This window comes from Capsicum annuum, chromosome 11 (genome assembly GCF_002878395.1).
Source record: "Capsicum annuum cultivar UCD-10X-F1 chromosome 11, UCD10Xv1.1, whole genome shotgun sequence".
Lineage (NCBI taxonomy): Eukaryota > Viridiplantae > Streptophyta > Magnoliopsida > Solanales > Solanaceae > Capsicum > Capsicum annuum.
The window spans coordinates 136329286-136342615 of record NC_061121.1 but is presented as its reverse complement, the minus strand read 5'-3'; positions in this window follow the sequence as shown (position 1 = coordinate 136342615).

Sequence of the window (13330 nt, the reverse complement as noted above, 5' to 3'; positions counted from 1 at the left end):
ATGATCTTTATAATTTGCTTGATCCGGGTTCTACCCTATTAAAATATCCTAGGTTTTGACCCTTTTTAAATTTCTTAGAAATCCATTCTCTGGACCTAATACATCTGTTCACTAGACCTAATATGACTCATACGTACAAGCTATATATTGGGGTATGAGTGGTATGGTCCTGTCGTATGCTGATTAGTGTTAGTTGGTGGGTTGGTTTTGGTTACTAGAATAGGTACGACTTAGAGGTGAAAGTCGTAAGGGATTCATAAAAGTCATATCAGACTCGTATAGTGGACAATGTTTGATTCTCCTGGTATTTCATTCTACCAGGGATATGGGTTATGGGTACGGGTCGTATGTTGTGGTTACGACTTAGTTGGATAAGTCATATCTTAGACAGTGTCTACAAGGATTGAGGCTTGGATACGAGTGGTGGATACCAATCTTATAAGAGGGTACGACTTGTATGGGTCAGTCGTATCATTGTGATAATTTTTTAAGGGATTTAAGTGAGGGTATTTTTGACATTTTCCTACTGATCCTAATTAGGACCCACAACTTCTAATACACTTTGGAGGTTATTTACCCTATTATTATATTCACTAACACTTAGAAACTATTCCGAAACATCAAATAATTCTCTCAAGAGCTTTTGGGGCAAGAAAGCTAGGGTTTCAACGAAGGGATTGCTTTGGTGCTTGATTTAGTGATTTCTTTACATCAATTCTTTGGTAGAATTGCCTCATTATAATTTCAACTAAAGGCATGGTTTATATGATTGATTTCATGGTTTTACTATTTCATGATTATGGCATTTAAGCTATTATTGGTGGTTTTGATATTGAATGCTTGGTTGTGGTTTTCTATGGTTTTACTTATGCTTTTATATGCATTAATGATGGTTATGGAAAATTTGATTTTATGGTAATGGTTTAATGGACTGTGGAATTGGTTTTGGTTATATTATGCCCCTAAGGTGTTTGGTGAAATGCTTATAAACATATATTCATTGCATTGACTTTTTTTAATGGAACTCTTGCATGTTTTAAATTAAATAAAGGATTTAATCATGGTTTAAATGGTTTGAAAAGGGTAAATGCTAAATAGTTATTCTTGTGAAGAACATGAAAGTCTCCCAAGTGGATTTAATATGGTATAGGAAAGGGCACCTAAGGTCCCTTAACCCAAATAGTTTGGCTATGGCTATTACTTGAAAATAAAGGGTGGTATGATGATACCACTAATATTGTCCTTGGTGAATAAATGGTAAATGGATTGTTTGGACAAGGTTTTAATTAGGTATTAATGGTGGGGTATGTAGCTAAGCTGTGGAAGGTGACCGTCCCAGGGGATTAAAACTGGAAACTCATAATTGCCGATATATGGGGTCCTTGATGACCACGCATACCAGTATCATATTTTATAGTGGAGGGATGTACTAGTCATACCATAGGATATTGTTTGGTCATGTGGCCACGCACATTAGGACCTTTCAGCAAGGAGAGCTGAACCCATATCGCTTATGGATGGCACGAAGATAAAGCTACACAGCCCAAGGTTGTAAGTTCATGCTAAACTTGATCCCTTTTCCCGATACTTATATATATGTATGGTTGTATGCATTATGGATAGTTTTACTTGGTTTCATTACTTGCATTATTTTATCCTTATCCTGAGATTCATGCTAGCTGTCATTTGCTAACCCCATCTACTAGCAGCTGTATACCCATGCTATGGAGGAATCAACCATTCTACTACTCTTGTTTAGCATGTAGATTTAGTATCAGCATTCAGACTGAAGTGGTGAGCTTCTATTATTTCAAAAGGCATTATTTCATGCTTTAGATTTCTTTAGAAACTTTTCTTTTATTTTGGATATTATTTTGGCCATAGTTGGGGGCATGTCCCAACTGGATTTTTTTACTCTTTTGGATTGAGGCTTTGTGGTACTTATGGAGGTTGGTATGGGATGGATCGGTATTGGTTTTGGCCTTATCATTAGAATTAGGTAAGAGGCTAACATTATCAGACATAATTTCTCACTGTTCCATAATATTACATTTTGGGAATGATTTTCATATTATGTTTGGGTATTCCCTTTGGTTTATGGTCTATGGTATGGTTTGGTATGGTTGGGAGGTTGTTCCAGTACGATTGGACTCAGTTAGGTCAGTCTTGGTTGTGACCCTATCCCAGAGTCTTAATGAGAACAATAACTCTATCTTGTTATATATTCAAAATTCAGCCCATTAAGGATGGATATTGGTGGTTAGGTTAGTTAATAAGGGGCGGTCCCCGGTCCTGGTTGGACTTTGGATGTCTATTATGATTAGGACCCGGATCGGTTCATATCAAGTTGGTATCAAAGCCTTAGGTTCATGGTCAACTGGAAAGTTCATAAAGCCGTGTTGAGTAGAGTCTCTTGTAGGGGTGTAAAGTGCACCACACTTATAAGAGAGTGTTCACAGTACTGAAATCTCTTCTAATCCTTGTTTGTTCAAATTTTAGATCATACCTCCAAGATCTTGAACAAAAGAAAATTCATCTATCCCTTCTGAGGATAATGATGGAGGGGTACATTCAATATTTAGAGGACATCTTTGATCTCATAGTCCTATTTCTGAGGTTGTTGGAGTTCCTCCTACTCTGTCTTGTACTCCTCAGGTCCCTTAGGGCAATATGACAAATGCAGAATATCATCAGTCTATTTATGTCATTGCCTAATTGGTTGCTGCTCAAGCTAAGTGGGATGTGACTATGCTTTATCCACTAAGGCCATAAGGGTTAGTCAATTTATAAAGTTTGGTCCTCCAACTTTTGCTAGGGTAAAGGTGGAGGAGAATCCACAGGGTTTTTTGGATGAAATAGAGAAGATATATTAAGTGATGCAAGATACTAATGTAGAGGGGGTTAACTTTATAGCTTATTAGCTTAAGGATGTTTCTTATAGTGATATGGGGAGTGGGATAAATATAGAGGTGATATAGAAGAGAAAGGGTTGTGCAAGGTTTTTTCTAATGCCTTCATAGATCGGTTCTTTCCTCAAGATTTGAGGAAAGCAAATATGAAGAAGTTTGTGAACCTCAGGCAAAGAAGGATGTCTGTAAAGGAAAATACTTTGAAATTCCATCAGCTATCAAGGTATGCTCCTAATTTGATGGCTAATATGTGGTCAAGAATAATAAAATATGCTTTTGGGTTTAATAGAGATTTGATTCTAGAGAGTAGGACTGCCTTGCTAATTAAAGATATGGATATCTCAAGGTTGACTATTCATATGCAACAGGTTGAGGATGAGAAGAGAAAATAGGTAGAGTTTGAGGATAGGTAGGGAAAGTAGAGTAGGTGTTCTGATCAAGTAGGTGCTCAGTGTCTAGGTGGTAGAGATAGTGGAAAGTGGCATAAAAAGAATTGATGGAGTTTGGGCTCCTTTTTTATCAGTTCTCCTCAGCCATAATAGTTCAAAGACAGGCGTCAGCAAGGTGGTGATAATTCTCGAGCACAAGTTACCCAATCTCAAGTCAGTGGAGGTCAGTCAGTTGCTACGTATCCTTCTTATCAATTTTGTAGTCATCCTAAATGGGGCTATTATAAGGAAAGAAGGGATAAGTGCTTTAAGTATTGCCAGGTAGGTCATCAAATTAGGGATTGTCTGGTCAATAAGGTTTCTACGAGGGAGAATAAGATTCTTGTGGATTTATTTTCTGCTCATGGCCCTGGTGGTGTGGCATCTACTTTTGTTACTACTCTTAGTTCTAGTGTTGGTCAGAACAAGTTGTATGCTTTGGTGTCTTGACGGGAATTTAAGACATCATTTAAGGTCGTTACTAGTATGTTATAAACTTTTTTTATGATGTATATTGTTTGGTTGATCTGGGGTCCACTATTTCTTATATGACTCTATATGTAGATATGTCTTTTGGTTTCTATCCAGAATTTATCTCAGATTCTTTTTCTATTTCTACCCTGGTAGGTGACTATATGTAGCTATGTCTTTTGGTTTCTATCCAGAATTTATCTCAGATTCTTTTTCTATTTTTACCCTGGTAGGTGACTCAATTATTGCTAAGAGAGTCTATAGAGGGTGTGTGGTATTTGTTGGTAGCAATCAGACCTTAGTGGATCTGTTTGAGTTGGATATGGTAGGTTTTGATGTAATATTAGGTATGGATTGGTTACATTCTTGTTATGCATCTGTGGATTCTCGGAACCATAAGGTTATCTTTAAGTTTCCTAATGAACTGGTTATAGAATAGGAATGTAGTTCCTTAGCCCATAGGGGAGGGTTTATTTCTTATATTAGAGCTCGGGGATTAATGTCTAAGGGTTTTCATTAGCACTTAGTCCCAGTTAAAAGTTTTAACTTGGAAGGTCCTTTTTTTGTCTCTGTTCTGTATGGTTAATGAGTTTCTAGAGGTCTTTTCAAATGATATCACTGGTGTTCCTCCGAATAGAGAAATAGAGTTTTGTATTTATTTGCTACCAAACACTCATCCAATTTCTATTCCTCCATATAAAATGGCTTCGGATTAGTTTAGGGAACTCAAGGAGCAATTTAAGGATCTTTTGGAGAAGGGGTTTATTCATCCTAGTCTTTCTCCGTGGGATATGTTGGTGTTGTTTTCACGTAAGAAGTATGGTTCCCTTTGGATGTACATTGACTACAGGCAGTTGAACAAGGTGATAGTCAAGAACAAGTATCCTCTCCCTTAAATAGATGACTTGTTTGACCTGTTACAGGGTGCCAAGTTTTTCTCTAAGATTATTCTTTGGTCTAGGTACCATCAACTTAAGATCAGGTAGGTGGAAATCTCTAAGATGGCTTTTTGTACTCGATATGGGCATTTTTAGTTCTTGGTGATGTCATTTTGGTTGACTAATTCTTCTGAAGCATTTATGGACTTAATAAATAGGGTGTGAAGGCAGTATTTAGATATCTTCATCATTATGTTTATCGCTGACATTCTGGTTTATTCAAAGAGTAAGGTAGATCATGCTAATTACCTTTGTGTGGTGTTGTAGACCCTACAGGAATAATAGTTGTATGCAAAGTTCTCTAAGTGTGAGTTCTGATTGAATTCTATGACTTTCTTGGGTCATGTTATTTTTAGTGAATGGATCATAGTGGATCGATAGAAGGTTGCATAGTGAAAATTTGTCCTAAGACCCTAACTTCGTCTGATATTCAAAGCTCCTAGGGTTTTTTCGGGTATTATAGATGGTTTATGGTAGCTACTCTTTTGACTAAGTTGACTTAGAAGATGGTTATGTTTTCTTGGTCATATGCTTGTGCAAAAAGTTTAGAGAAGTTAAAGGATAAGTTGACTTCGGCTCTAATCCTGACCTTGCCAGAAGGAATTAATAGGTTTGTGGTTTATTGTAATACATCTCGGGTGGGTCTTGGTTGTGGGTTGATAAAATATGGGAAGGTGATTGCCTATGCTTCCAGGAACTTCAAGGTACAAGAGAGGAATTATCCTACTCATTATTTGGAGATGCTGGTGGTTCTGTTTGCTCTAAAAATATGGTGGTATTATTTGTTTGGTGTTCAAGTGGACAATTTTTCTGATCAGAAGAGTCTTCAGTATGTGTTCACTCAGAAAGAGCTTAATCTTAGGACGAAAAGGTGGCTTGAGATTCTCAAGGATTATGATATGAGTCTTTACTACTACCCAGGTAAGGCTAAGGTGGTTCCTGATGCTCTTAGCAGGTTATCCATGGGGAGTTTGGCTCATGTAGTGGAGAAAAAGAGGGAATTAATGAAGGATATTCACCGCTTGGCTAATATTGGAGTTTGTTTCTTAAACTATAAGGATGGTAGTGTAATAGTGCAAGAAGTGGTTTGATCTTCTCTTGGTATGGACATTAAGGAGAAGCAAGTTCTAGATCCTATCTTGGTGAAAATCAAGTGTGATATTGGTGAAAAAAGGTAGTGGTGTTTTTGATTAGTGGTAATGGTAATTAAAGGTACCAAAGGAGGTTGTGTGTTACTGATATCGATGGGCTGCGACAAAGGGTTTTAGCTCATGAGGTGCATGAGTTATGCTATGTTGTTCATCTCGAATCAACTAATATGTATCATGATCTCAAGGAGATCTACTAGTGGAATGTCATGAAAAAGGATATGGCTAGTTTCGTGGCCAAGTTTATGGTGTGTCACAGGTTAAGGTTGAGCACATAAGGATAGGAGGGTTTGATCAAGAAATAGATTTTTCCGAACGGACGTGAGAATTGATCAATATAGACTTTATTACCGGTATTCCTTGGTCATGGAATTAGTATGATTTGATTTAGGTCATCCTGGATAGGATAACCAAGTCTATGCATTTCTTGCCAGTGTGGACTACCTTTCTGGTGAGGGATTATGTGTGGTTGTATCTTCAGGAGATTGTAAAGCTACATAGGGTACCTGAACCAATTATCTTTGATTGTGTTATGTGGTTTACGTCTTAATTCTAGTGGTGTATCTAGAAAGGTGTAGGGACTAAGGTTAGTTTGAGTACTGCTTTTACCCATAGTCGGATGGGCAAGCAGAGAGCACTATTAAAATATTAGAAGACATGCTTCAGGCCTATGTGATTGATTATGGAGGCAATTAGGTTTAGCATCTAACTTTGGTGGATATTTCTTACAATAATAACTATCAATCGAGTATTATTTTGGCTCTTTTTGAGGCATTGTATGGTAGGAGGTGTAGATATCCTATTGGGTGGTTTGAGCTTGGTCGGGCAGTCATGTTTTGTACTGATTAGGTCTATCAGGCAATGGAGAGGGTCAATGTAATTCAGGATAGGGTTAAAGATACCCAAAGTCATCAAAAGTTTTATGCGGATGTTAGGCATAGAGACTTGGAGTTTGAGGTAGGGGATAGGGTATTCCTTTAGGTGTCTCCCATGTAGGGAGTGGTGTGGTTTCAAAAAAAGAGGAAACTCAGTTCTCGATTTGTTGGTCCTTATGTGATTTTACAAAGAGTGGGCAATGGTTCTTATGAGTTGGAGTTGCCATCTTGCTTAAGTTTGGTTCATCTGGTCTTTCAAGTTTCTTTGTAGAGAAAGTGTCTTGGTGATCCTTCTTCTGTTGTTCCATTGGAAGGATTGGGTAATTTTTATTCTCTATCTTATGAAGAAGTCCCAATTGAGATATTCAATAGGCAAGTTCATCTATTGCAGACCAAGGATATGGCTTCGGTTAAGGTTCTATGGTAAAACTATAAGGTGGAAGAAGTTACTTAGGTAACAGAATAGGACATGAAGTCCAAGTATCCGCATTTTTTTCTGCTATTGGGATTCATACGGAAGGTATGTGTCTTAAACACATCTTTATTTTCTAAGTTTATTAAAGGAAAGATTAAGATCTTTGCATATTTGTTTTCAAACTTTATTAAAGGGATGTTTGATAATACAAATTAATTTGTACGTGGTTACCCCTACCTTGTCCGTCATTTCGGGACGAATGTTCCTAGTGGAGGAGACTAAAACATCTTGGGTTTTGACCCTTAGAAATTTTTTTGGAAATTCATTATTCGGACCCAATAAAACTCATGGGTATGATCTGTACACTGGGTACGAGTGGTATAGTCTTGTCATATACTGACCAGTGTTAGTTGGTGGGATGGTTTTGGTCACTGGAATGGGTATGACTTAGAGGTGTAAGTCATAAGGGATTGGTATGAGTTGTATCAGGGACTCATATGGTGGACAATGTTTGATCATCATGGTATTTTATTCTACTAGGGATACAAGTTATGGGTAAGGATCGTATGTTGTGGTTAAGAATTGGTTAGATGAGTCATATACAGTACAGTGTTTGATCCAAGGGTTGAGGCCCGGATACGAGTGGTGGATACTGGTCGTATAAGAGGGTATGGCTCATATGGGTCAGTCGTATCCCTGTAACAGGTTTGTAAAGGATTTAAGTGAGGGTATTTTGGACATTATCTTCTTACTCTAATTACGATCCACGACTTGTAATACACTTAGGAGGTTATTTACCCTATTATTCTATTCGTTAATACTTATAAACTATTCCAAAACATCCAATAATTCTCTTAATAGCTTTTGGCGGAAGGAAGCTAGGGTTTCAACTAATGGATTGCTTTAGGGATTGATTTGATGATTTCCTTCCAAAGATTCTTTAGTATAAGGCATGATTCTCTTAAATCATTGTAATTTTAACTAAAGGCATGGTTTGTATGATTGATTTCATGGTTTTACTATTTCATGATTATGGTTTTTCAACTATTATTGGGAGTTTTGATATTGAATGCTTCGTAATGGTTTTCTATGGTTTTATTTATGATTTTTTTTGCATTAATGGTGATTTTGGACAATTTGATTTCATGGTAATGGTTTAATGGTCTTTGGAATTAGTTTTGGTTACATTACGCCCCCAAGGTGTTTGATAGATGCTTATAAAGATATGTTCGTTGTATTGACTACTTTTAATGGAAATCTTGCATGTTTTAAACTAGATAAAGGATTTATGCATGGTTTAAATGGTTTGAAAAGGGTAAAGCCTAAATGGTTATACTTGTGGAGAACATAGAAGCCTCCCAAATAGATTTAATATGGTATATGGAAAGGGCACCTAAGGTCCCATTAAACCAAATAGTTTGGCTATGGATATTACTTGCAAGTAAGGTGTGCTATGACGATACCTCTAATATTGGCCTTGGTTAGTAAATGGTAAATGGATTGTTTGGACATGGTTTTAATTGGGCATTAATGGCGGGATGTGTAGCTAAGTCATAAAAGGTGGTGGTCATGGGGTGATCAAAATCAGAAACTCATATTTGTCGATATGAGGGGTCCTTCATGACCATGTGCAAGTGTCACATTTTATATTGGAGGGATGTACTACTCATCCTATGGGATATTTCCTAGTCGTACGGCTAAATGCACTGGGACACTTTCAGCAAGGGGTGCTGAATCCATATCGCCCGTAGGTGGTTAGGACGATAAAGCTACAAAACCCAGAAAAAGGTTTTAAGTGCACGCTAAACTCGATCCCTTTTCCCGATGCTTATATATATGTATGGTTGTATGCATTATGGATGGTTGTCAGCATTATGGATGGTTTAACTTTGTTTTATGAGTGACATTATTTTATCCTTATCATGAGATTCATGCTAGCGGTCATTTGCTAACCCCTCCGTCTATTAGTGGTTGTATGCCCATGCTATGCAGGAATTAGCCATTCTACTCCTTCTCTTTAGCATGCGGATTCAGTATCAGCATTTGGACTGAAATGGTGAGCTACTATCATTTTAGAAGGCATAATTTCATGCTATGGATTTCTTTAGACACTTTTCTTTTATTTTGGATATTAGTTTTGGCCATGGTTGGGGCATGTCCCAACAGAATTTGTTTACTCTTTTGCATAGAGGCTTTATGGTACTTCTGAGAGTTAGTATGGGCGGGATCGATATTGGTGTTGGCCTTGGCATTAGAATAAGCTGAGAGGCTGACATCATTGGACATGATTTCTTATTGTTCCATCATATTACAATTTGGGATTGATTTTCGTATTATGTTTTGGTATTCCCTTTGGTTTATGGTCTATGCTATGGCTTAGTATGGTTGGACGGTTGTTGCGGTATAGTTGGACTCGATTGGGTCGGTCCCAGTTGTGACCCTATCACAAAGTCTTAGTGAGAACAATAATGCTATCTTGTTATATGTTTGAAATTCAGCCTTAGGCTGGATATTGGTGGTTAGGTTGGGTAACAGGGGGCGGTCCCCAGTCCTAGTTGGACTTGAGATGCCCATTATGACTAGGCCCAAGGTCGGGTCGTGTCACCTATGTTATGTGACCCCTTGCGTAGATGTACATTTAGGTTTTAGTTTTAAAAATATTTCTGACTACTTTTTTGTTTTTATTCTTATAGGTGAGTCTATTGTTACTAGAAAAATCTATAGGGGTTGTGTGGTATCCATTCTTCATAGGGACACATTAGTGGATCTATTAGAACTTGACCTGGTGATTTTGTCATAATCTTAGGGATGGATTGGCATTATTCATGCTATTCTTTTATGGATTGTAGGACCGGAATGGTCAGCTTCTATTTTCATAAAAAACCTAAGATTAAATGGGAGAAGAGTTCCTTATTACCCAAAGAGAGGTTTATTTCCTATATTACAGCTTGGAAATTGATTTATAAGAGGTGTCTGTATCATTTAGTTTGGGTTAGCAATACTAACTCTGCGAGTCCCTCTTTGCAATTTGTCCCTATGGTTAATGAATTCCTAGTTTACCCAATGATTTTCCTAGAATTCCTCCGGATAGGGAGACAGATTTTATGATTGATCTTTTACACAACACCTATCCCATTTTTGTTCCTCTTTATACGATGGCTCTGGTTTAACTAAATAAACAGAAGGATCAATTAAAGGATCTTCTTGATAAGGTTTTTATTTGTCCTAGTGTTTCTTCATGGGGTGCTCTTGTACTTTTTGTGCCAAAAAGAGATGGGTCCCTTCGGCTGCGTATAGATTATCGTTATTTGAATAAGGTTACAGTGATGAATAAGTACCCCCTTCTTATTATTGATGACCACTTCGATCAGCTTCAGGGTACTAGGTGTTCCTCTAAGATTAATCTTCATTTGGGCTAACACCAGTTAAAAATTAGGGAGGTTGATATTCCCAAATACTGTTTTTCGAACTCCATATGGCCATTATGAGTTTTTGATTATGTCATTTTAGTTGACTAAGGCTCTGTATACTTTCATAGATCTTATGAATCGGGAGTTCATGCAGTTTTTTAATTTATTTGTTATATTCTTCATTGATGACATCTTGGTGTGCTCTAAAAGTGAGGAGGATCATGCCAATCTCCTCCGAATTATGTTTTAAAATCTTAAGGAAAAGAAATGTATGCAAAGTTTTTCAAGGGTAACTTTTGGCTAAGTGCTATGACCTTTCTCGGGCATTTTGTTTCTAGTAAAGGGACCAAGGTGAACCCACAGAAAGTTGATGCAGTTAAGAGGTGGACTAGAACCACGACTTCAACCAACATTATGAGCTTTCTAGGCTTGGCTGGTTATTATATGAGGTTTATGTAGAGTTTATCATCTAATGGTGATCTCTGTTGACGGAGTTAACTCAGAAAAAAGGTTATGTCTTTTTGGTCCGATGCTTGACAAGGTAGTTTTGAGAAGTTGAAGGATAAGCTGACTTTTGCATCTATTTTGACCCTACTCGAGGGTACTAATGGGTTTTTTTATGTATTATGATGCATCCCGCAGGAAATAGGTTGTGTTATGATGCATCATGATAAGGTTGTCGCCTATGACTCTAGGCAGCTTAAGGTTTATGTGAGGAATTACGACTCAAGATCTAGAGTTGCGGCAGTGGTTTTTTTTTTCAAGATTTGGTGCCATTATTTTTATGGGTGCACATGGACATTTATTCAGACTATAAGATCTTGAAGTATGTGTTTACACATAAGGAATTGAATCTCAGGTATAGGTGGTGTCTTGGGTTACTTAAGGATTATGGCATGAGTTTGCACTACCATCTAGGTAAAGCTAGTGTTGTTGCTGATGCTGTGAGTAGGTTGTCTATACGGAGTTTATCTTACCTTGAGGAGGAGAAAAAGGGGTTGATGAAGTATATTCACAATTTGGATAACTTGGGAGTTCATCTTTTGGACTCTAAGGATGGAGGAGTGATTGTTCATGAATTGGTTAAGTCATCTCTTGGTGCCGAAGTTAAGGAGAAGCAAGTTATAGATCCCATACTTGTGCAAATCAAAGATGATATGGGTCAGAAAAAGGTTATGGCTTTCCATATTGGGGGAGATGGTATCTTGAGATATCGAGGAAGGTTGTGTGTTCCTGATATAGATGGATTGTGGGAATGGATACTAATTGAAGCTTGTAAGTCCAAATATACAGTTTATTTGGGTTTGACAAAAATGTATCATGACTTGAAGGAAATCTACTCATGGAATAATATGAAAATGGATGTGGCAAATTTCGTTGCTAAGTGTATGATTTGTCAGTAGTCAAGGTTGAATATTTAAGGCTTGGTGGAATTTCCCAAGAGATAGAATTACCCAAGTGGAAGTGGGAAATGATTAATATGGATTTTATTATGGGTCTTCCGCGGTTTCAGAATCAGTATGACTCTATTTAGGTCATTGTGGATAGAATGACTAAGTCTGCTCACTTCTTGTCTGTGAGGACTAACTACTTAGGAGAGGACTATGCTAAGTAGTATTAGACACATATTCACGTAATATATTTTAATAACTACAAACTAATAAACAAATATTTGCAGGATACAATGAAGATATAAAGAAGATCTCTCAGGAGCAACATATAAGAAGAGTATCTCGAGTGATCCTCACCTAAAAGGAAATCAATATCCACCTACAAGGAGAAACCGTTGGATTTGGAAATGCATCAATCAAGGATATTATTAGATCCCTAAGTACAAGGAAGATGATTGGCAATCAATTTCAACAATATCTCTCATAGAAAGGAAAAAGGAAAAAAGATCATATCCTCTATATGGACATATCTGATATGGACATGTATGGCCATAAGCTTATATTTGAGAAAAGAAGGTTGTACAACACGTATGGACATATCTAATATGGATATACCACACGGTGAAATTCCTCAATCAAGGAATCAATTCAAATAGTTGATTAAGAAGAAATCCCTTTGGTTTCCTTATAGAGTGAAGAAGTCGAAGAACTGAAGGTTATACAAGAAAAGATTGAAGTTCGAAGACAACACAGAACTTCATAGGAAATGAAAATAACCTTCAGAAATTGTAAACTATATTTGTATTACTCGTCGAGGCTTTGTCACAAGATCAGAAAATGAAAATAACCTTCAGAAATTGTAAACTATATTTGTACTCTAACTCTACTTTGAAATATCTAAGGAAACTCTTAAAACCCAAGTGGACTGGACATAGGTACCACATTGGTGTTCTGAACCAAGATAAATATTTGTCTTCTTATTTCATTTACTTTCTTATTTATTTTGATCTTATATGTTCTGCTAAGTATACTGATCTGCAGGTGAGTTGACTGCCAAGGTTGATCAGTTGACTTAAGAAAAGTTTTTCAATTCACCCCCTTTTGAATTTCTATTAGTATCATAGAAGGTCTCACCAATAGTGTTGCTTAACCACATGTGAGTAAATATCGAATGACAAACTATCAAATTCTAGGAGCCCTCCTTCAAGATGGTCACTCATCCACAAGACCACCGTACTTCAATGGATAATACTACTCCCATTGGAAGAATAAATTCAAAATTTTTTATTTAGTCAAATAACTTCCAAATATGGGTTGTCATTAAGAAGTTACCAAAGCCCATTCG